This window comes from Gopherus evgoodei, unplaced genomic scaffold, assembly GCF_007399415.2.
Source record: "Gopherus evgoodei ecotype Sinaloan lineage unplaced genomic scaffold, rGopEvg1_v1.p scaffold_175_arrow_ctg1, whole genome shotgun sequence".
NCBI classification, from domain to species: domain Eukaryota; kingdom Metazoa; phylum Chordata; order Testudines; family Testudinidae; genus Gopherus; species Gopherus evgoodei.
In genome coordinates, this window is record NW_022059838.1 from 9933 (window position 1) to 31564 (window position 21632).

General features: G+C 51.6%; 2 non-coding genes across 2 annotated transcripts; both read left to right on the top strand.

Moving 5' to 3' along the window:
* The first annotated feature begins 395 nt into the window (after positions 1–395).
* Positions 396–467, top strand: TRNAE-UUC. The gene has a single exon. It is a non-coding gene; the product is annotated as a tRNA-Glu (tRNA).
* An 11662-nt stretch (positions 468–12129) lies between these two features.
* On the top strand, positions 12130–12202 carry TRNAK-UUU. Its single transcript has one exon. It is a non-coding gene; the product is annotated as a tRNA-Lys (tRNA).
* The last annotated feature ends 9430 nt before the right edge of the window (positions 12203–21632 follow it).

A 21632-nucleotide genomic window follows, 5' to 3' on the forward strand; every position in this document is an offset into this window, starting at 1 on the left:
AAGCTCAGAGCCCCATAATACAGAGTGAGCATGTGATCAGCTCACATCAAGGGGAAGCAACACCCCTGCCTTAGTCTCTATGCCAGAGCTCCTGTCAGCTCAGTTCTTCCTGCAAGAGTCGGCTGCTGAAAGAGTTGCAATGGGGTAAATGAAGGCAGAGGAGGATTGTTCCTCATGGGGTTTTTTTGTGTGGCTCTGTGGTCCTGCTGGAAGAAGCATGATTTGAGTTTGTTTCAGTGAGTTGAGTTGGGCTCAGATTGTGCCCCTGAGCACAGGGATTCCTGCACTCTGCTCCTATCCCCTCAGGGAGCAGACAATGGAGCGGTTTCAGAAAGTGGATAGAAAGTAGCCTAAGAAAGTGTAGCATAAGTGAGAAGAAAAATTATGCCATCAGCTCCCTGGTGGTCTAGTGGTTAGGATTTAGCACTTTCACTGCCAAGGTCTGGGTTCAATTCCGAGTCAGGGAAAAGAGGCTTTAAACCAAAAAAGCTCCAGTTATTCTTCACTTGCAACATAAACAAATCTGTGTTTTTTTCCTGATTCCCTCATTTTCCCAGCGTCTCCATGGCAGGGCTGGCTCCAGGCCCCAGCACAGCAAGCAGTTTCCTGGGGCGGCCAATGGAATGGGGAGGCTTCTGTGGCAATTTGGCCCTGTCAGTCTCTCTTGGAGGGAAAGACTTGCCGCCAAAAGCAGCAGAGGTAGAGCTGCTGTTGATTGCAGCTTTTTTATTTTTTTTTTCCCGCTTGGGGTGGCAAAAACACTGGAACTGGCCCTGCTCCATGGAAGACAATTTGTTAAATCCCAGATGAGTGGAGTTAAATCGGTTCTCAGCCTGAGTCCTTAGGGCTTAATTCTGAGGATATTGTCCCATCATGGGGCCATTTCCCTCCTCTCTTTCATACAGAAGCACAATTTTCCTTGCACAGCCACAGGAACAGCAAGATCTTTCTCTGTCCCTTGTGCAAAGCAGGGGGCCAAATTCCATGGAAACAATGGACAAGCAGGGGGCCCTGGGCACATCCAGCCCTGGCTGTGAGATGTCCCCTCCCCTCTTTCTTTATGCCCCTGTAGTTATTTCATGGATTGTCTGGGATGGGGGAAAAGCTGAGTTCACTCCAGGTGGAGGGTAAAAAGACCCTCAAAATCTCAGGACCCAACCCCTGCTACCAAGATGCTGGGGATTTGAGTAGGAAAGGGACTGTGTGAATTGTCAAGGTGGGGAATGAATAACAATCTACAACTAGATCCACCTCATTAACCACTGACACAGGCTAATCCTGCTGCAGCTAGAAGGGAAACTGGGAATGATTCTTTGCTGTGCAGCCATGGAAACAGTGACCCAATTACACCGCAGTGAATGTGCTGGGGAAAGCTGGACTTCACAGGCAGGTGGAAAGAGCAGATCCTAGAAATACCTGGAGCTTCCCACACCACTGCTACCACCAGAGTCAGGTGTAGAGCAACTCACAGCGCCGCTCCCCTCCCATTACCTTCCAGCAGGAGGTGGCCACACCCCCCACCCAATGCAGGGGAGAGGGCTGAGTGTATCTCTGCACTCTGAGTCCAGGGCACCCACTCTCTCTGCCCGACACATAGAATCTGGCCATGCTGAAAAGTGACCCTAAGAACCAGCAGCCTCCAGGACAGCAGGTTTGGCCCTCAGAAAAGGGAATGTGTCCCCCATGCTGCTCTTAGGCCACTGGATGCTCTGGAAATAAGACAGCTCTGAGTATAACCTGTAGCTCAGTGGTAGAGCTATATGCTTTGCATGTATGAGGCTCTGTGTTCAATTCTCAGCATTTCCATGTTCTTTTTTTCACCTTGCTGCTTTGCTCATGCCCAGCTGGGATGTGGCCCAGCAGTCTCCCTGCAGGAGTTTTAATCCTGCTGAGTGAGAGGCGAGTGCCAACTGAATGCAAGGTCAGGGAGGGTTTCTGCTCCTAAGTCACCTTGGTACATTTAAGATTCCCACCCGCTGTGCTGCTTGAGACAATGGGAGATGAGAAGGGCAAATCCTCCAGCACTGGAGGGAAAGATCCCATCTGCACAGACTGAGAGGCTAGGAAAAGAGGGGCAGTCAGTGCTCAGAGACGAGAGAGATCAGTGATTTACACCCACCAGGGGACACTGTCTTTTTGAGTATCACAGGGGTAGCTGTGTTAGTCAGTATCTAAAAAAAGAGACAGAGTCCTGTGGCACCTTATAGACTAGCAGACATCCAGGAGCATAATCTTTCATGGATGAATCGCCACTTTGTCAGATGAATGTAGTGGGAATTCTGTGCCTGGCTAGCCAACTACAAAAGCAGTTTCTCCTCCCTTGGTGTTCACACCTCAGCTGCTAGAAGAGGGCCTCATCCTCTCTGACTCAACTAACCTCCTTATCTCTAGATTGATTCTTGCCTGCATATTTATACCTGCCCCTGGAAATTTCCACTACATTCATCTGACGAAGTGGGGATTCACCCACGAAAGCTTATGCTCCAATACGTCTGTTAGTCTATAAGGTGCCACAGGACTCTTTGTCTTTTTGAGGCGAGTGCAGTTTGCTTCGGATGGTGCTGACTATGGATAGAAAAAAGGCTGGAGTCAATGACAGATGAGACCACAGAAGGGGAAGGGGAATAGCAGCCCCACAGAAGGTCCTGGGTGCTCAAGATGCCCCAGTTATTGTACCCTGGCCTGTCATAGAGAGAGAAAAGACACCGAGGGACCCAGTCCCCCTACAGTGATCCCATGGACAAGAACCTGGTTGGGAGTGGGGTGAAGGTTCCCTCTGGGCAAAGTGGAGCTGAAATCCCTTTGTGTCCTGGAATTTAAGCAATGGAAGCTTCAAACCCTGCACGGGTGTGGGCTGAGGTGCATCAGCAGAAGGTTGGGCTGGACAGGGGTGGCAGGTTTTTATAATTTTTGGTGGTGCCCAGAATGGGACCAAGTCCTGCCCCATCCCCCCCCCCACACCTGCCTAAGGCTCTGGGAGGGAGTTTGGGTGTGGGAAGGAGAGGGGTTGGAGTCTGGGAAAGCGTTAGGGTGCAGGGTCTGGTCTCAGTCAGGGGGTTGTGCTGCAGGAGGGTGTGCAGGGGGCAGGCGCTTGGAGGGAGTTTGGGTGCAGGTGTGGGGTCTGGGTTGGGGATGGGGGTGCAGGAGACGGTGAGGGGTGCAGCATTTACCTCGGGCATCTCCTGAAAGCAACCTGCACCCCCCTCTGGCAGCAGCCCCTAAGCAGGAGGGCTGGGGGCTTCTCTGAGCATGGCTGCCCAAAGACTCCACCCTTGCAGCTCCCATTGGCACAGTTGGCAGAGTTGGCACTTGGGATGGGGGCAGCACATGGAGACCCCGCCATCCCAGGGGCCGCAGAGTCATACCAGCCGCTTCCGGGAGCGGTGTGCGACATGGAGCAAGGGTGGGCAGAATGCCGCCTTAGTCCCTTTGTGCTGCTGCTGGTGGTGGCAGAGGTCCCCGGGCCAGGGCCGGCGCTTCCATTTAGGTGACCTAGGCAGTCGCCTAAGGTGCCAGGATTATGGGGGGCGGCATTTTGCTGGGGGGAATGGCAGGTGACTCTGGTGGACCTGCCGCAGGCGACTCCGGTGGACCTGCCGCAGGCGTGCCTGCGGAGGGTCCGCTGGTCCCGCGGCTCCGGTGGAGCATCCACAGGCACGCCCGCAGCAGGTCCATCGGAACCGCGGAACCAGTGGACCCTCCACAGGAATGCCTGCGGCAGGTCCACTGGAGCCACGGGACTGGCGCACGGGGAGGCGAAATAGCTGTGAGCCTAGGGTGCCAAAAAGCCTGGCGCTGCTCCTCCCCCGAGCCATTTTAAATTGCCCAGAGGTGGCAGGCGGGACCAGGGGGGACACTCCGAAAGGCCTAACGTTGCTTTTCACAATAATAAATCTTGGAACAGGACAGAAATGAAATGGCAGCAGAACCTACGAAATTAAAAGCCTCCAGATTCATGTGTGTGCACTGACTCCAAACAGAAACTGTAATTTGATTCTCTTTGTCTCTGTGGCCAGTAAAAAATCAGGACAAAATCATTCCAGTGATCGTGACCCTGGGTTTGAGGAGGCTTTGGTCTTATTAAAATATAACTAGCATGTTACACTTGTATTTTAAAAGGTGGCTTCCCCAAGCAATCCCAAGTTGTTCTTCCCACAGCTGGCTGATGGGGGGCAGCAGGGCATCTCCCCAACCTGGGGGAATCTCTCTGGGCGCCACTGTTAATTCTCCATCCTTTCTCCCCCTAATCACAGACACCCCTCCCCTCCCCATTATCAGTGTTTTAGAGAGATTCCTCCCTCCCTTTATGGGACACAGACTCTCTGTGACAGAGACTGACTGGGGCTCCTCTCTGCATGGCCCCAATGGGGAAGGAAAGAGACTGCGGGGGAGGGGGAGAAGACAAGCAGAAGGAGTCAAATGGGGCTAAACCAGAAAGGAGGAGATTTTCTTCCTGTTAAAATGTACTGGAGTCTCATGGCTGAAAAGCTGCATCTTGAGTTAGGTTTGATGCATCAGCCTTACAATCGTCAGGCAAAGGTGTGACCCACAGAGACTGATAACTGCCTGCTTCCCAACTTTGTCTAAGAAGCACCTACAGTGGTGCAACTGGTTAGTGCAGAGGGGGATACTACTGGGGTTATGAATTCAACACTTCTCTGGAGCACTGGTTTCTATTCCTTGTGTAAGTCCCCTGCTTGCTTTGCTTAATTCACATGGAAAGTGCCATACTAGGAAAAGGAGAGTAAGTTCTAAAATGTGGAAGTAGGTGCACAGCTTGGAAAAATCCCCCCTGTGCTGCCATTAGTTCCAGTAGATTGTTCACTGGCAGCATGAATTGATTTCTTTGCTGCTGTGAAAGCTGCCAGGAAGTGTCTCTGGTCACCAGAGCTCTCTGCTTCTTCCAGCACATCTCTGGCTCCTTTTCTGTCCCAGTCACTGCTGTAGGAGGGTCCTATATATGTAACCCTTCTTCTGCCCCTCTGAGATGGCAGCAACAAGGGCCGGGTTCAGTATCCAAGGGTTCTGTTTCAATAACACAATGCATAACCGGCTCGAGCCCCCACCCAGTGACCTGGGACACTTACATACCACACCCCCTGGGTGCCTCTAGGAGGCAATACTTCCCCTCTCTCAAGCACAGAGTCTGAGTGTAGCAAAATCCTTTTAATAAAGGAAGGAAACAATGTGGCATCCCATTGGAGAAACACCACAAACAGGATTATAACACAAACCATAAACAAAAACCCACCTCCAAGTACATTTGCCAATGTCCTTTTCCCCTAAGGGTCTTAAGTCCAATCAAGGAGAAGGGGCCATGTGCTCAGGAGAGCACTCACAAGCTTGTACCTCCAGTGAATGCCCTTTGCCCAGACCATCTGGCCAGTAGTTCTCTGCGTTGTATTTCATTGTGCCTCAGGAAGACTTACCTTCATCACACCATCCATAGCTGTGCTGTGAGACACTTACTGTCACGGAGTGTGGGGGAGTCCGGCCCTGCACCCCTCTTCCTGGGACCCACAGTGACTCTCAGCCAGCCAGTAAAACAGAAGGTTTATTGGACAACAGGAACACAGGCTACAGCAGGGCTTGCAGGCACAGTCAGGACCCCTCCACCGAGTCCTTCTGGGCTTTCAGGGTGCTTGGATCCTAGCTAGGATACCCGGAATTCCGCCCACACAGCCCCAAGCCCAAACTCAAACTGCTTCCCTCCTGCCACTCCCTTCCTTTTCCCCTTCCCGGGCAAAGGTGTTGACCTTTCCCCTCCCTTATCTAGCTCAGGTTACAGGCTCTGGCATCGTCCATCCCCTAAAGTCCTCCCCTGCTCTCCCACTCCCTACACAGACAGTACCTACTGCATCACATCTCTCCCCCCTTCGAGACTGAACTGAGCAGGGTCACTCAGCCCAGTGACCTGGGGAAGTTCAGGGTCCCCTCTCCGGGACAACGCATCCGCTGTCAGGTTGGCACTTCCCTTCACATGGACCACGTCCATGTCATAGTCCTGCAGGAGCAGGCTCCACCTCAGGAGCTTGGCGTTGACTCCTTTCATCTGGTGCAGCCAGGTCAGGGGAGAGTGGTCGGTGTACACGGTGAAGTGTCACCCAAAGAGATATGGCTCTAGCTTCTTAAGGGCCCACACCATGGCCAGGCATTCCTTCTCGATGGCCGCATAGCTTTGTTCCCGGGGTAGCAGCTTCTTACTCAGGTACACGATGGGGTGTCTCTCCCCCTTTTCATCCTCCTGCATTAAAATCGCCCCCAGTCCCGTGTCTGAGGCATCGGTGAACACCATAAAGGGTTTGTCAAAATCTGGGTTTGCCAGAACTGGGCCACTAACCAGAGCCTCCTTCAGCGCCCGGAAAGCCTCCTGGCACTGCTCAGTCCAGATCACCTTGTCTGGCTTCCCCTTTTTGCACAGTTCAGTGATGGGGCCAGCTATGCCATTAAAGTGAGGCACGAACCTTCGATAGTACCCCGCCATCCCAATAAAGGCCTGGACCTGCTTTTTGGTTTGGGGGGCAGGCCAGTCTCTGATTACCTCCACCTTGGCTGGTTCCGGCTTCAGGCAGCCGCTCCCCACCCGATGGCCCAGGTAAGATACTTCAGCCATCCCCACCTTGCACTTCTCAGCCTTTACTGTTAACCCAGCCTTTCGGAGTCGGTCCAGGACTTGTTTAACCTGGGACATGTGGTCCTCCCAGGTCTGGCTGAAGACGCAGATGTCGTCAATATACACCACGGCAAAACTCTCCATCCCCCTCAGTAGCTGATCCACCAGGCGCTGGAAGGTGGCTGGTGCTCCCTTGAGGCCGAAGGGCAGGGTCAGAAACTCATAGAGCCTCAGAGGGGTGATAAAGGCCGATTTCAGCCTGGCATCTGCGTCCAGCAGCACTTGCCAGTAGCCTTTGGTAAGATCCATAGTGGTGAGGTACCGAGCACCTCCCAGCTTGTCTAGGAGCTCGTCAGGCCTGGGCATAGGGTAGGCATCAGATACGGTGATGGCATTGAGCTTTCAATAGTCCACACAGAACCGGATTGACCCATCCTTCTTGGGAACCAGCACCACTGGCAAGGCCCAAGGGCTGGAAGACGGCTGGATCACCCCCAAAGCCAGCATGTCCCTGACCTCTCTTTCAAGATCCTGGGCAGTTTTACCAGTGACCCGAAAAGGGGAGCATCTTATAGGGGGATGTGACCCAGTCTCCACCCGGTGGACAGTCAAATTAGTGCGTCCAGGCTGGTTGGAAAACAGCTGTCGGTATAGATGCAGCACCCCCCTGATCTCAGCGTGCTGGCCCGGGGTGAGCTGATCAGAGAGGGGAATCGCCTCCAGGGGGGAACCCGCTTTGGTCCCAGGGAATAGATCTACTAAGGGGTCATCTCCCTGCCCCTCCCAATGTCCACACACGGCCAACACCACATTCCCCCTGTCACAGTATGGTTTCATCATGTTCACATGGTACACCCGACGGTGATGTGCCCGGTTTGACAGCTCCACCACATAGTTTACCTCATTCAGTTGCTTGATAACCTTGAAGGGCCCTTCCCAGGCGGCCTGGAGTTTGTTTCTCCTCACGGGGATGAGAACCATCACCTGATCTCCGGTGGCGAAGGCACGGGCCCGTGCCGTGCGGTCATACCAGACCTTCTGCCTCCTCTGGGCTCGGCCAGATTCTCCCTGGCCAGGCCCATGAGCTCGGCCAGTCTTTCCCGGAAGGTCAGGACATACTCCATCACTGACTCTCCCTCGGGAGAGGCCTTCCCCTCCCATTCGTCCCTCATCAGGTCTAGGGGCCCCCTTACCCGCCTTCCATACAACAGTTCGAAAGGTGAAAACCCGGTAGATTCCTGGGGCACCTCCCTGTACGCGAACAGCAGGTGAGGTAAGTACTTGTCCCAATCCTGCGGGTGCTGGTTCATAAATGTTTTTAGCATCATCTTCAGCGTCCCGTTGAACCTTTCTACCAGCCCGTTGGACTGGGGTTGATACGCTGAGGCCCAGTTGTGCTGGACCCCACATTTCTGCCATAAGGACTGGAGCAGGGCCGACATGAAGTTGGACCCCTGGTCTGTTAAGACCTCCTTGGGGAACCCCACCCAGCTGAAAATTGTCAGCAGCGCATCTGCCACTGTGTCGGCTTCGATAGAGGACAAGGCCACCGCCTCGGGGTAGCGAGTGGCAAAATCCACCACCACCAGGATGTATTTCTTCCCTGACCAGGTCATCTTGCTGAGGGGTCCCACTATGTCCATGGCCACCTTCTGGAAAGGTTCTTCTATGATGGGTAAAGGCCTCAAAGCCGCTTTCCCCTTGTCCCGGGCCTTCCCCACCCTCTGGCAGGGGTCACAGGATTGACAGTACTGTCGGACATGGGTAAAGACCCCAGGCCAGTAAAAGTTCTGTAGCAGCCTCTGCCTGGTGTGTCAGATTCCCTGGTGCCCTGCGAGAGGGATGTCATGGGCCATGTACAGCAGCTTGTGATGAAACTTCTGGGTAACCACCAACTGCCTTCTGATCCCCCATGACTCTACTTCCCCTGGGGGAGCCCATTCTCAGTACCGGAACCCTTTCTCCCACAGGAACCTCTCCTTGCAACCTCTCCTCATGGTCTGTATTGCACTAAGGTCAGCCCGGTCCCGGTGCTTCCGCAAGGAGGGATCTTTCTGCAACTCAGCCTGGAACTCAGCAGCTGGGACAGGGATGGGGACCGGCTCTCTCTTGCTGGCTGGGTCTGAGGCCGCAGCCTCTCTGCACCGTGCCCCTGGGCGTTCCCCGCTCCCTGGGTTAGGGTCCTGCACCTCGGGTCGAGTACCTTCCCCGTTGTCGGGGTGCAGTGCCCTTTGCCAACTCTGACTACGAGTCATGACCAGGGCACTCTGGCTGTTACTAGGCCAGTCCTCGAGGTCCCCTCCCATTAACACGTCAGTGGACATATATCGATGTACCCCCACATCCTTGGGGCCCTCCTTGGCCCCCCATTTCAGGTGTACCCTTGCCACGGGCACCTTGAATGGGGTCCCGCCCACGCCCATCAGGGTCAGGTAGGTGTCAGGCACCATCCGATCTGAGGCCACTACCTCGGGCCGGGCCAGTGTCACCTCTGCGCCCGTGTCCCAGTACCCAGTGACCTTCCTCCCATCTACCTCCAGGGAAACAATGCACTCCTTCTGGAGGGGCAGCCCCGCGCCCACCCGGTAAACAAAAACCCAGAGCCTGGAGCATCCACAGGTGGTACGTTGCCAGCCCCCCTTTCCTGGGAATGTAGCCCCTCCTCCGATTGGGTTTTTACCCAGTCCACCCTCTGTGGGTTGGGTCTGCTTGGTCTGTCCCTGAGCTTGGGGCACTGGGCCCATATGTGACCTCGTTGGCCACAGCGATAGCAGCCCATGTCTCGTGGGTCCCCTTGAGTGGGTCGGAGGGACCTGCCGCTGGATGTTCCCCTTTTGGGGGGGTTCTCCATAGCACCCCGCTGGGAGGTCCCATGATGACTCTCTCTCTGCGTTGAGGCAGGCTTGCTCCTTTGAGACTCCTCCCTGCCATCCCCTGCCCGAATGTCCACAAATTGGTCGGCCAGCTGGCCTGCGTGCTATGGGTTCTCCGGCTTCTGGTCCATCAACCACAGCCTCAAGTCGGACGGGCACTGCTCGTACAGGTGCTCCAGTATGAATAGGTCAAGCAGGTCCTCTTTAGTTTGGGCCCCAGCTGTCCACTTGCGGGCATACCCCTGCGCCCGGTTGACCAGTTGTAGGTATGTGACCTCACGGGTTTTACACTGGCTCTGGAACTTTTTCCGGTACATCTCAGGAGTCAGCCCAAACTCGCGGAGCAGGGCCTGTTTGAACAGTTCGTAGTCCCCTGCTTCCGCCCCTTTCAGTCGGCTGTACACCTCCACGGCTGTGGAGTCCAGTAAGGGGGTGAGAACTGCGATCCTGTCTGCAGGGTCAACCCGGTGCAGCTCGCAGGCATTCTCAAAGTCCATCAGGAAGGTATCTATGTCCTCCCCCTCCTTACGCCGGGGCAGCAAGTGCTTATCAAAGCTCTTTGTAGGCTTGGGCCCCCCCTCACTCACCGCAGCCAGGGCCCCACTGCTTGCCAGCCGGGCCAGCTCCAGCTCATGTTCACGCTGGTTCTCCTTCTCCTCCCACTCACGCTGGCGCTGGTTCTCCTCATGTTTATGCTGTTTCTCCTTCTCCTCCCGCTCATGTTCACGCTGTTTCGCCTTCTTCTCCAGCTCTTGCCTCTTTAACTCGAGCTCCTCCCGTTTCAGCTCCCTTTCATATTCTAGCCGCGTCCGCTCCACGGATGCCGAGCGTTGCCGGGAGGATCCCCTGCTGGGGGGTGAGCTTCGCCGGGCGGATCCCCTGCTAGCCGGGGGTGTCACGGTGCCCTCGGTATACACTGGGATCCTCCCCGCCCTTCCCCTAGGCCTAGGAAGGGGGGGTCTCGGGAAGCCCTCGTCCGCCGGCTGACCACTCCCAGCGGGGACAGACACTGGTGCCTGCGCTGCATCTGCCCGGCTGCTTCCCTCAGAGACAGGGCTCCGTTCATTCATGCTGTCTCCCTGCTCCAGCTGGGCAATCAGCTGGTCCTTGCTGAGCCTCCCTGGGGGCAGCCCCCTCTGCTTGCACAGCTCCACCAGGTCGCACTTGCGCCGCTTGGCATACATCTTCCTGCTGGCCACTCACAGGCCGGGGTGCTCGCCGCTCCCCACGGTTTCCAGAGAGACCCGCAGTGCACCAGCCCTTCTTGAGGTCACCACCTCTCTGCCAGGGTTGAGCTGCAGACTCCTCCGCCCCTGGGACCGCTCGCTGCAATCCCCCGGGGGACCCTGTTACTGCAAAGTCCTTCTCACTGGGCACACACTCCCAGGGGTTAATCACCCCTTCGTTTTACTGCTCCCCAGTCACTTACTGCAGGAAGCACTGTCCACAGGGTGCAGTATCTCCCGCCGCTGCCACCAGTTGTCACGGAGTGTGGGGGAGTCCGGCCCTGCACCCCTCTTCCTGGGACCCACAGTGACTCTCAGCCAGCCAGTAAAACAGAAGGTTTATTGGACAACAGGAACACAGGTTACAGCAGGGCTTGCAGGCACAGTCAGGACCCCTCCACCGAGTCCTTCTGGGCTTTCAGGGTGCTTGGATCCTAGCTAGGATACCCTGAATTCCGCCCACACAGCCACAAGCCCAAACTCAAACTGCTTCCCTCCTGCCACTCCCTTCCTTTTCCCCTTCCCGGGCAAAGGTGTTGACTTTCCCCTCCCTTACCTAGCTCAGGTTACAGGCTCTGGCATCGTCCATCCCCTAGAGTCCTCCCCCGCTCTCCCACTCCCCACACAGACAGTACCTACTGCATCACACTTACCTTGCAGAATCCTGACATCTCCAGTGCTGTGCCTGTCCTGGGAGCATGAGTATGCAAGTGTGAGTGTGACACTCCCCCTCTCTTCTTCTTTTGAGCTTAGCTGTCAGTATAATAAACCTGCTGCTTTCTGCCAAACTCTGGTGGGTCATTAGTCCTCCCTACACTAACTAGCTGGCCAAATTTTGGGTAACACCTGCGATAAACTCAACCCCAGCAGGATAGAGGGTGGTGAAAGGAGCTGAGAAAAAGCCTTAGCTTCAGTATCTCCCATACGGTCCATGCTGGAGCTCTTTTTTGATTCTGGGACTGCATGGTCACCTGTGCTGATCGGCGCTCCACGCTGGGCAAACAGGAAATGAAATTCAAAAGTTCATGGGGCTTTTCCTGTCTGCCTGGTCAGTGCATCCAAGTACAGATTGCTGTCCAGAGTGGTCACAATGGTGCACTGTGGGATAGTGCCTGGAGGCCAATACCGTTGAATTGCGGCCACACTAACCCTAATCCGACATGGCAATACCAATTTCAGCGCTACTCCCCTCGTCGGGGAGGAGTACAGATATCGGTATTAAGAGCCCTTTATAGCGATATAAAGGGCTTTGTTGGGTGGATGGGTGAAGGGTTAATGCGATTTAATGCTGCTAAATTCAATATAAACTCGTAGTATTGACCAGGCCAGTGAGAGCAGCAGGTTTCCCCTATTGTTTCTTGCACTTGTTTTCTTCACTAGCTTTTCCTCTGCACCAAGTTGCTCTTGTTTCTTGTGAGCCTGGCTAGCTCAGATGGCAGAGCATCAGACTTTTAATCTCAGGGTCCAGGGTTCAAAACCCTGGTCAGGTGATAAATTACCAAGCTCTTGACTGTCTTTCTGGAGTCCTCTTTGATGGTACTTTTTCTCTTCAGATTTTCCCTTTCCTCAGAAGGGCCTTTTTCTGTGTGGGTTTGAAGGGGCAACTTCCTGACAGCCCCTTTGTCCTTGCAGCCTGGAAGAATAAAGGCCTCTGGGCATATAGCATGTTCCTTCCCTGCACACACACACATACAAACACGCAAAATATCCCTAAGGAACGAGAATTACCTGCTGCCTTCCCCTTTCCTGCTGGATCCCCAAACGAGGATGTTCTTCAGCCTAAACCCATGTCCCCTCTTTTCCCAGTGCCCCTCAATCCCAACCCTTAGTCCCTCTTATGCACACTGCTCCTCACTCCCAACCAGAGCCTACTCCTCTTCACCCTTCTCCTCTGTCCCAACCCACAGCCCCCTCCAATTCCCAGTGCCCCTCAATCCAAACCCAAAGCTCCCTCCTTCCCTCCAGCAGCAGGTGCTTTAGACCCCCCCTCAGGAAGATTTTCTTGCAAGGTTTCATGTATGAATCTGCATGTGGATTTTACAGTATGTTGGAAATATGTTGGGTTGCTTGCCGAAATGATCACTTTTGGCTGGTGTTGGATTCCCAGTCTCCTTGTTATTGGGGCAGGAGAAATTAAGGGTTGTTATCCTTGTTGGGTGAATTGAGGGCAGCACAACTGTACTTGGCAGACCCCAATTGAGGGACTCACTCTCAATGCAATAGCACTTGCTAGGCAGTGGACAGGGGTTCCAAAGCCAAGTGGGCTGGGGGCTGGATTCTAATACAAAAATTTAGATGTTAGACCAACTTTAGGATAGAGTGGCTGTGGAGGGATGAGTGAGTCCCTAGACAGCATAGTGAGTATGGTGCCTTCTTATTTTCCCTCTTTTCCACCCAGGATGGTAGGTGAACTGTACAGAGGCACCTCTGGGCTTGCACTGACTAAGGACAACAGCTGTGAGTGGGGTGCAGAGAGGGGATGGCTCATGTTAAAGGACTTTTGGTTGCTGGACTTACAAACTGTAGGAGGAAGGACACTGCCCAGCTTATTTGGGAGTGGGTCTTTTCCTCATGGTTTATGTTTATGTGTTGGGGCTGCAGACATGACCTCTGCTAACCCTGGGCTTACGTTGCAATGTAGACATACCCTGAGAGGGCATCTATACTGTGACAAAATCCCTGTGGCCTGTCTGGCCTGGATGATCTGATTTGGATTCCTGGGGCTCAGACTGGAGCCTAGACTCAGAGACCTTCACCCCTCGTGTGGTCTCGGAGGCTGGGCTCAAGCCCAAGGGTCTACACTGTAATTTTATAACCCTGCAGCACAAGCCCCACAAGCCTCAGTCAGCTGACCCAGTGTTTGAGAATAGTGACTTGGGTGTGTTAATGGCAGTGTAGACATAATGCTAGGCTATGTCCACACTGCAATGAAACACCCAGGGCTGTCCCATGCAAGCTCAGGCTCCCAGGGCTTGGGCTGTGGGGTGGTAAATTTGCAGTGTAGACATCTTGGCTCAGGCTGAATACCGGGCTCTGGACCCCACAAGGTTGGGAGGGAGTTTAGCAAGCAAAAAAGGTAAAATGGCAGTGGAGTATTACCGTGGACTCAATGGCATTTCTCCATTGGTCTGTCTGCTTTGAGGCAGGGACAATAACACGTCCTGCTGCATTCGTTATTTCAAAGGGCGGTTTAGGATTTTCATTCTCACACACAGTGCACGAAGCAGGACTCAATCCTCGGTGGAAACTAAATGAGCTGCTCACAGATTCTGGCAGCCACAATGAGCTATTTGGTGTGAGAGCCCAGACCTGCCCCTGCCCCAGAGGGATGGGGTCATCTGCAAGGAGCTTGGAACACTGACCTATCAGCTCTTAACTCCCCAACTTTCAGTAACTCTATTGTCAATGCCTGTGAGTGTAATTTAAACCATGACAACAGCCATACTAGGCTGGACCAAAAGTCCTTCGAGCTCTGTGTTTTGTCCTCTGACAGTAGCCAATACCAGGTACCCCAAGAGTTCATCAACAAGGCATCACTGGGAGTTGAACCCAGGATCTCCTGTTTACAAAACAAGGGCTTTAACCAGCTAAGCCGTGGTACCTTCCTATAGATAGAATACAATGTCTGCTCACACCTGACTCCCTGCCATCCCCACTGGGGACTGATAAGCTTTGCAAGTGTTTGGATTCTGCAAAGCAGAGGAGCAGGTGAGGTTTTCCTTGCAAGTTGTGTGTGTGTGAATCTTTGGCCAGGTCTGCACTACAAAGTTATTTCAGCATCATTATATTGCTCAGATGTGTGAAAAACACACAACGCTCCCTCGGTTGGCAGCTTGTGGCTGGTGTACACATTGCAATGCCACGTCTGGCGACAAAACTGCCCTGTTTTGGTGACAAAATAAAACCACCTCGACAAGAGGCCTAGAGCTTTTTGCAGCAAACTTAAAGTGACAAATTGTCAGTGTAAATGCTGCTGGTCATTATATCACCATAACTGGCCTCCACCAGTATCCCATAATGCCCACCAAGAACTCACCTGCCCTGCATTCCTGCTACAGAGGCTGTGTCCCTCCCGTTTCATAGCTCCAGAAAGTTCTAACAGCTGAGCCGCTATCTACACTGGGATTAGGTTGATAGAACTGTGTTGCCAGCCCAAGTAATGTAGTTAGACCAACCTAATTTTGTAGTGTAGACCTGTCCAAAGAATCACACACACACACTTTGGGAGCACAGCTTCACCTTCTCCTCTGCTTTACAGAAGCCAAACACTAGCAACACTTGTCAGGGCCCAGTGGGGATTGGCAGAGAGTCAGGTGTGGGCAAACACAATGTTTTAAATCACAGCAAGTACCATGGCTTAGGTGGTTAAAGTACCTGTTTTGTAAACAGGAGATCCTGGGTTCAACTCCTAGTAGTGCCTTGGGGAGTGGCTTTTAGGGCACCTGGCATTGGCTACTGTCAGAAGACAAGATTCAGAGCTAGATGGATCTATGGTTTAAATTACACTCACAGGCACTGATAATAGAGTTACTGAAAGTTTGGGTGTTAAGAGCTGATAGGTCAGTGGTCCAGTCCCCTCAATGTGGTTTTACCATTTCCACTTGCTAAACTCCCTCCCAACCTCTATAAAATTACAGTGCAGACATATGGGCTTGAGCCCAACCTCTGAGGCCCGGTGAGGGTTTCTGAGCCCAGGCTTCAGTGTGAACACAAATATCTGCACCACAGTTTTTAGCCTCTGAGCTTTAGCTCCATGAGCCCAAGTCAGATGACCCAGGCCAGCCATGCTGCCATCTTTATCCCAGGAGAGATGGACTCTAAGGGTACGTCTCCATTGCAGTGGAAGCCCAGGTGTGGTACGCTGTGCTCAAAGCAGCACCTGGAAGCCCCATATTCACCACTCTCATATAATGATGACATGGTTAGTACAAAGTCTGCCTGGTGAGGTATCATTTCAAAAGTCTTGATCTGTTGAACATTAATATCTTGTTGGATTGTGTGTGCTCTCATTGGTTGAGAAGTTATGAAGTTTTGCTTTGCGTGCGTTACTGAGATATGTTATGAGGTTGAGAAATGCCCACCACCAGCCTTTCAGGTGCGACAAGGGAGGAGCCAGACTCGCTGCTGGCCCATTGAAGGTATCCACATTTCCAAGGACTATCCCAGGAACCGTGTACAATGCAGGCTTCTCTGAGATAGCACAGAGACAATGGACACTGCTTGACTCACATTGTAGCAAAGGAGCTTCCTAGCAAGTTGGAAGAAACTATGAAAGAGGGGAAGAGACATCATGACTTGGCCTCTCTCCCCCACAACTCAGCAGCTGGAAACACACCTGGAGGACAAAGACTGAACTGAACTGAATCAGAAGAGAATAATAACAATAATACTTTCAAATCAAAGTCTCCAAACAAACTAGTATTGGTTTTTCAGCAGAAAATTTTCAGTTTGGGGAATTTAGTTTTCTCAGTCAGACCTTGCCAAGGGAAGCAGGGAGAAAATATTTAAATTGCCTCCTTCAGAACAGCTTGGCCTAGACACTAGCTCTGGTTCACTGCTCTGGCCTTGCTCGGGTTGAGGGTATTTTAATAATTTGGGAAGGTCCCAAGGTGTTTGGGGGAGATGATGAGGATGTTACCTTTTGAGATAAAAACTAAGAAATACACCACTAGAGAATTTTTTGTTTTAAGAAAACTGGGATTTAGACATTTTATTTAAAGCAAGGGAGTTCTGAGTAGGTTTTTGTTTGCAAGAAGCAACATTGTTTGATCTGTCATTGTACCAAAGGGGGAAGATGGTTGTCTACAAAGGAAGGGTGAAGACTAAATGCATCCCATAAGGAGGGGATTTGAACCCATGCATGCAAAGCACAAGGGATCAGTAGTCCATCACCTTAACCACTTGGTCACCTCATCTGAGCTGTCAAGAAAGAGACAGGAGGAGAAATCTAAGGCCAGCAGAGATAGGGACAATAAGGAGTTTTTAAATACTAAGCGGAAGCGGGGGCTGAATGAGCTCCCCCCTCACATCTAGTGAGGAGCTGGGGGAAAGACTTCAGGAACAGACCGTGTTTGCACAGATACACTTACTCTGCCTAGGTATGCAGCATGATGGGGCTGCTTTCCCAAAATGACCAGTTTTGGCTGGTGGTGGGTTACAAATCACTTTAGGATTGAATGGAATGAAATGTTGTTATCCTTCCTGTATGAGTGAAGGGCAGCAGAACATACCTAGTCGGTCCTGATGGAGGGGTGGGTGGGTGAGGAATAGCTTTTATTGGACTTTGTAGAAGTGATTGAGGACGTCATCCTACAGCAGTGGTCCCCAAACATTTCACACTGTGCCCTCTTATCCATGGCTGTGGACCCTTGGAAGCCGCGGTCAAGAACCGAGGCTGGGAGTGGGGCTGTTGCTTGCTGGAGAGAGAGGTGCAGACGAGTAAGGGGGTCAAGGCCAAGCTGGAAGCCAGAGCCCCAGGATAAGGGTGGGGTTGGGGAAGAGCTGGGACAGAGTGAGGCTGAATGGTGCTTCCTCTATGGGGGTGGCTCAGGCCCTGAGGTACCCCCCAAGAATGTTCCTCTGTGTCCCCCTAGGAGTCATGCCCCACATTTTGGGAACCACTGAACACTACTCGCTAAGCAGGGGCTAGTGATGCCAAAGCCCAGGGAAAGGGAGAACAAGTGCAGGGCCCCCAGCACTGGAACCATGTGAAGGGGCTGCAGAAGAGGGGCAATGGCTGGTGGCACAGGGAGTTAAGGGCAAAGTGGGCACAGGAGGGGGCAGGAGTTAGGGGTGAAGGAGGTGCAAGGGTTGGGAGTGCAGGAGCTAGCAGTAAAGGGGGAGTGGGGATCATTCAGGGGCAATGGGGAAGTGCCAAAGTACAAGTTTTGCCCAGGGCACCATTTTCCCTAATGCTGGTCCTAGCAAACAATTGGAAATGACCCTTCAGTGAGACCAGAACCATAGTGTAGAAAAGCCCCTTTGTTAAGTGGTTGTGGCTGAGTGCTTAGGGAGCTGGGTTAAAAAACAACAGGCATCTCTCTGTGGAGGTTTGATTCTTGCCTGCTAGGCAAGGTTGGTGCGTGATGTCTCCAATGCTGTATTTTCAGTGTCTGATTACCCATGGTGCCACAGGGAGCCAAGTCTAGACATATTCAGAGGCTCTATGCCAGGGTTTCTCAAACTTCCTTTCACTGCAACCCCCTTCTGCTGAAAAACACCTTACTACATGGCTCTGAAAAGAGGGACCAAGCCTCTCCGCACTGAGCAGAGGCAAAGGAGACAAAGCCTGAGCCCTGCCCCAGTTGGGGGAGGGTGAAAACCAGAGCTTGAGGGATTCAGCCCTGGGTGGTGGGGCTCAGACTTTTGGCTTCAGCCCCAGGCACCAACAAGTCTAATGCCAGCCCTGGCAACCCCATTAAAACAGGGTCACATCCCACTTTGGGGTCCTGACATAGTTTGAGAACCACTGCTCTATGCTGAGGGGAGGGAGTTTTCCTGTGGGTGTAGTTGATTCACTTCCCCAAGAGGTGGCAGCTATGTCAGTGGGAGAAGCTATATCGGTGGGTGTGCAAGTTGTGGTGTTTACCACATTTAAGAAGTTTAATAAAACTCCATTTTTAAAACCATCTGTGGTCTGGGAATGGCAAAGGAAGCTGATGAAGCAGGGTTTGTCCTTCAAAGTCCTGGAGATCACAATTCCATGCACCTATCATCCTGAGGGTATAGCTCAGTGGTAGAGTTTGCAATTGCAGCTCATGTGGTCCTCAGTTCAAACCCCAGTGTTCTTTTATAAATTTCTTTCTTTTTTTTTAAAAAAGGAAAACATTTTCATTTCCATTCTCCATTATGTTCAGGAGCTCCACTATACGGGGGGGCTTGATATGAATGTAAACATTCAACATTTCACTGTCCAAATGCATAAAAACCTAGTAAACCTGTCCATCAGCTGAAATCAGTTTTAATCCTCTAAGTGTCTAGTTTATGTTTTCATCAATTAAACAAAGGTATCATATGAATGTGCATTTGCAGATCCCTCTTCTCTAGGAGCTATGTTGTGCAGAAGAACAAGAACCACATCCAGTTGGGGTTCAGGATTCTGATGAGCAAAGAGCCACCAAATGTTCTGAGGGCTGGAGAAAAATGCCTTCTAGTGAGCTATTGAACGAGCTCAACCTGTTTAGCTTATCAAAAGAAGAATGAAAGGTGACTTCATTGAAGTGTTGAAGGGCCTTAATGGAGAGAAAAGATTGGGTATAAAAGGGCTCTTTAGTCTAGCAGAGAAAGTCATAACAAGACCCAATGGCTGGAAGGTGAAAAGAGACAAATTCATATTACAAATAAGACACATATATGCAACAGCGAGGATGATTCACCACAGGAACAAGCTACCAAGGAACGTGGTGGATTTGCCATCTCCTGATGTCATTTAATGAAAACTAGATGCCTTTGTGGAATGTGTTTGCCCCAAAAGTAGCTATTGTGTCATACAGGAGGCCTGTGATATGCAGGGGGTCAGATTAGATGCTCTAACAGTCTCTTCTGGCCATAAAGTTGACTAATTTCTGAAAAACTGAGGGTAGCGTTGGGAGCAGCATCTGATGTGTTACTGTCTAGCCGGCTTGCTTCCTAGAATGAATGCTCCTTGAGTGGAGTGATCCACAGGGAGTAGCTCAAACCTCCAAAGTGCCTGGCCAGGGGCAGGACATTAGCACAGCAAGGGAGGGGTGTGGCAGTGACATCACAAAGGCCTTTTGCAGGACCTCAGACTATTGGTCAAAGGTGGTGGGGAGGTGATGACCTCACAGAGAGATGCTGACATCAGGCAGGCAGGACAGGGGCGAGGGACCAGGGACACCTCAGAGACCCCTATGGCTTTGCTTCAGCAAGTCTCCTTCTCGGGGTCTCTCTTTGAGGACTAAGAGAGTATTCGGGTTCACGGATGTGAGCGCCAGGAGGAACCTCTTTTGAATTTTCTCCTTCCCTTTTCCTGATTTTACTAGAAAACAGCCATCCCTGTTTAGAAGGTAAGAGCCTCCTCGAGGTTTGAAACCTGTTCAGTCTGATCCATCTGTTGACAGTTGAATTCTAGGCATGGAAAATACAAGTTTAAGGATGCAGAATTTTATTCTGCACCTGGGATTTTGTCCCTTAGAATCACTGGGGACACTAGGGTTTGTCCTTTGTGTTTCACCTTTTCCTCCATCCATGCCTTCCTCCTTTCTCTTTGTCTCTTGCTTCTTTTATCCTTTCACCTGTTCCCCTCCCAACACCAAGAGTGATGTGTGTGTGTGTGTGTGTGTGTTGTGGGGGAGTGCTCTGTAGCTCCCACTCTGGGAGGTCCACCCAAAAATGTGCAGCTGAGATAGTGCTCGGGCAGTGATCCCCACCAGTGACCTGGGCCGTCCTTTGGCCTCTGGTGAGAACCCTCAGCCTCCTGTCCTCAGTCTCTACCTTGATTGGCTGAGCAGGGGGTTATTGACAAGGAGGAGACTCAGGTCCTTTTTCTTCTCTTTTACGACCAAGTAAATAAGTCATAACCAGTCATATGTTTGAAGAATTTTGCTGCTTCTCTGCATTAATGGTCTCTGAGCAGTTCATGATTCTCTCTAACATTGCAGTTCTCCTCAAAAACTTGCTGAATAATTACTGTGCAGTGTTGGTCTGCAGCTCATTTGAGAACACTTTACTCAAGTCATTCAATGTATGAAATTCAAGATCTGATGGTTAGTTTGAAAATCAGGGCTCTTGGGTCCTATTCCCAACTCTGCCACTTGCTGGCTGTGTGACCTAAGACAAGTCAATTCTCCTTTCTCAGCCTTAGCTTCTCCCTCTTTCAAGTAGGGATAATAATGATCCGCTCCTACCTACCTCAAGGTGGGTGGAGGATGGGGATCCATTGGAGAGTGTCACTAGGGGTAGTGCATAATATGAAGTGTCCTATCACGTTTACTCAGAGCAGATTATGACATAATAGAATAGCTGAAATAGTCTCTTTTATTTGTGTTTTTTATTTTGAAATTGTTAAGAGCAGCAACTACTTAGCTCAGAGTGAAGCATGTTATCTCATGTTTGTAATCTAAGTGTCTCCTCTTTGTGTGCAACGAGGCAATTTAACACATTCTGACAAACAGGAGATGCGTTTGTTTTGCAACAAAATATTTTTGCAAAGAAATTTCATCCCACTTGTTTTGATTTCGAGAAAGAAAGTGGTTTAGTCTGAATGGAATTTTCTGACAGAAACAGTTTCAATTAAATTTCCCCACCATCTAAATTCCTGAGCTCTATCCCTGCCTCTGGGGAGTGAGGGTTTGCTGGTTCTTAGAACAAGAGTCAGGACCGGTGGCTTCTATTTCTGGCTCTGCCACTGCCTTGCTGTCTAGGCCCTTGGGTAGGTCACTTCCCTTCTCTGGACCTCAGGCTCCTCCCCATCTGTCCAATGGGAACAGGGACAGTTCTCAAACTCTGGGCAGTTGTAAGCATGGGTGAGATAAGGGGTGTTAAAACCCTCTGTGAAGGAGAAAGGGGAGTTTCACGGTGTTTAGCACCAAGGAATTCTAAAGTTTGCTAAAATGTCTAGTCTGTAGAAACAAGAAATGGTCGGGGCCAAACTTTTTAACCACTGCCTTTTTTAAAGCCCATTCAGGGATGTGAGTCCCTGTCTCTTAGGTACCTGGGATTCTTTGCCAGCAGGAGAGAAGAGGTTCCTGCCTCTGTTTTTGTGGCCTTAACAAACCAGGTGTTGTACCCCAGTTCTTGTCTAAGATCCCTGAAGAAGAACATCTTCCCACCCTTCAACAAGACAGGACCTATCTTTAAAAGGGAACTAAGAGAACTCTGAGACTTACAGGCCTGGTCTACACTATGTGTTTATACCGAATTTAGCAGAGTTAAACCGATTTAACCTTGCATCCGTCCACT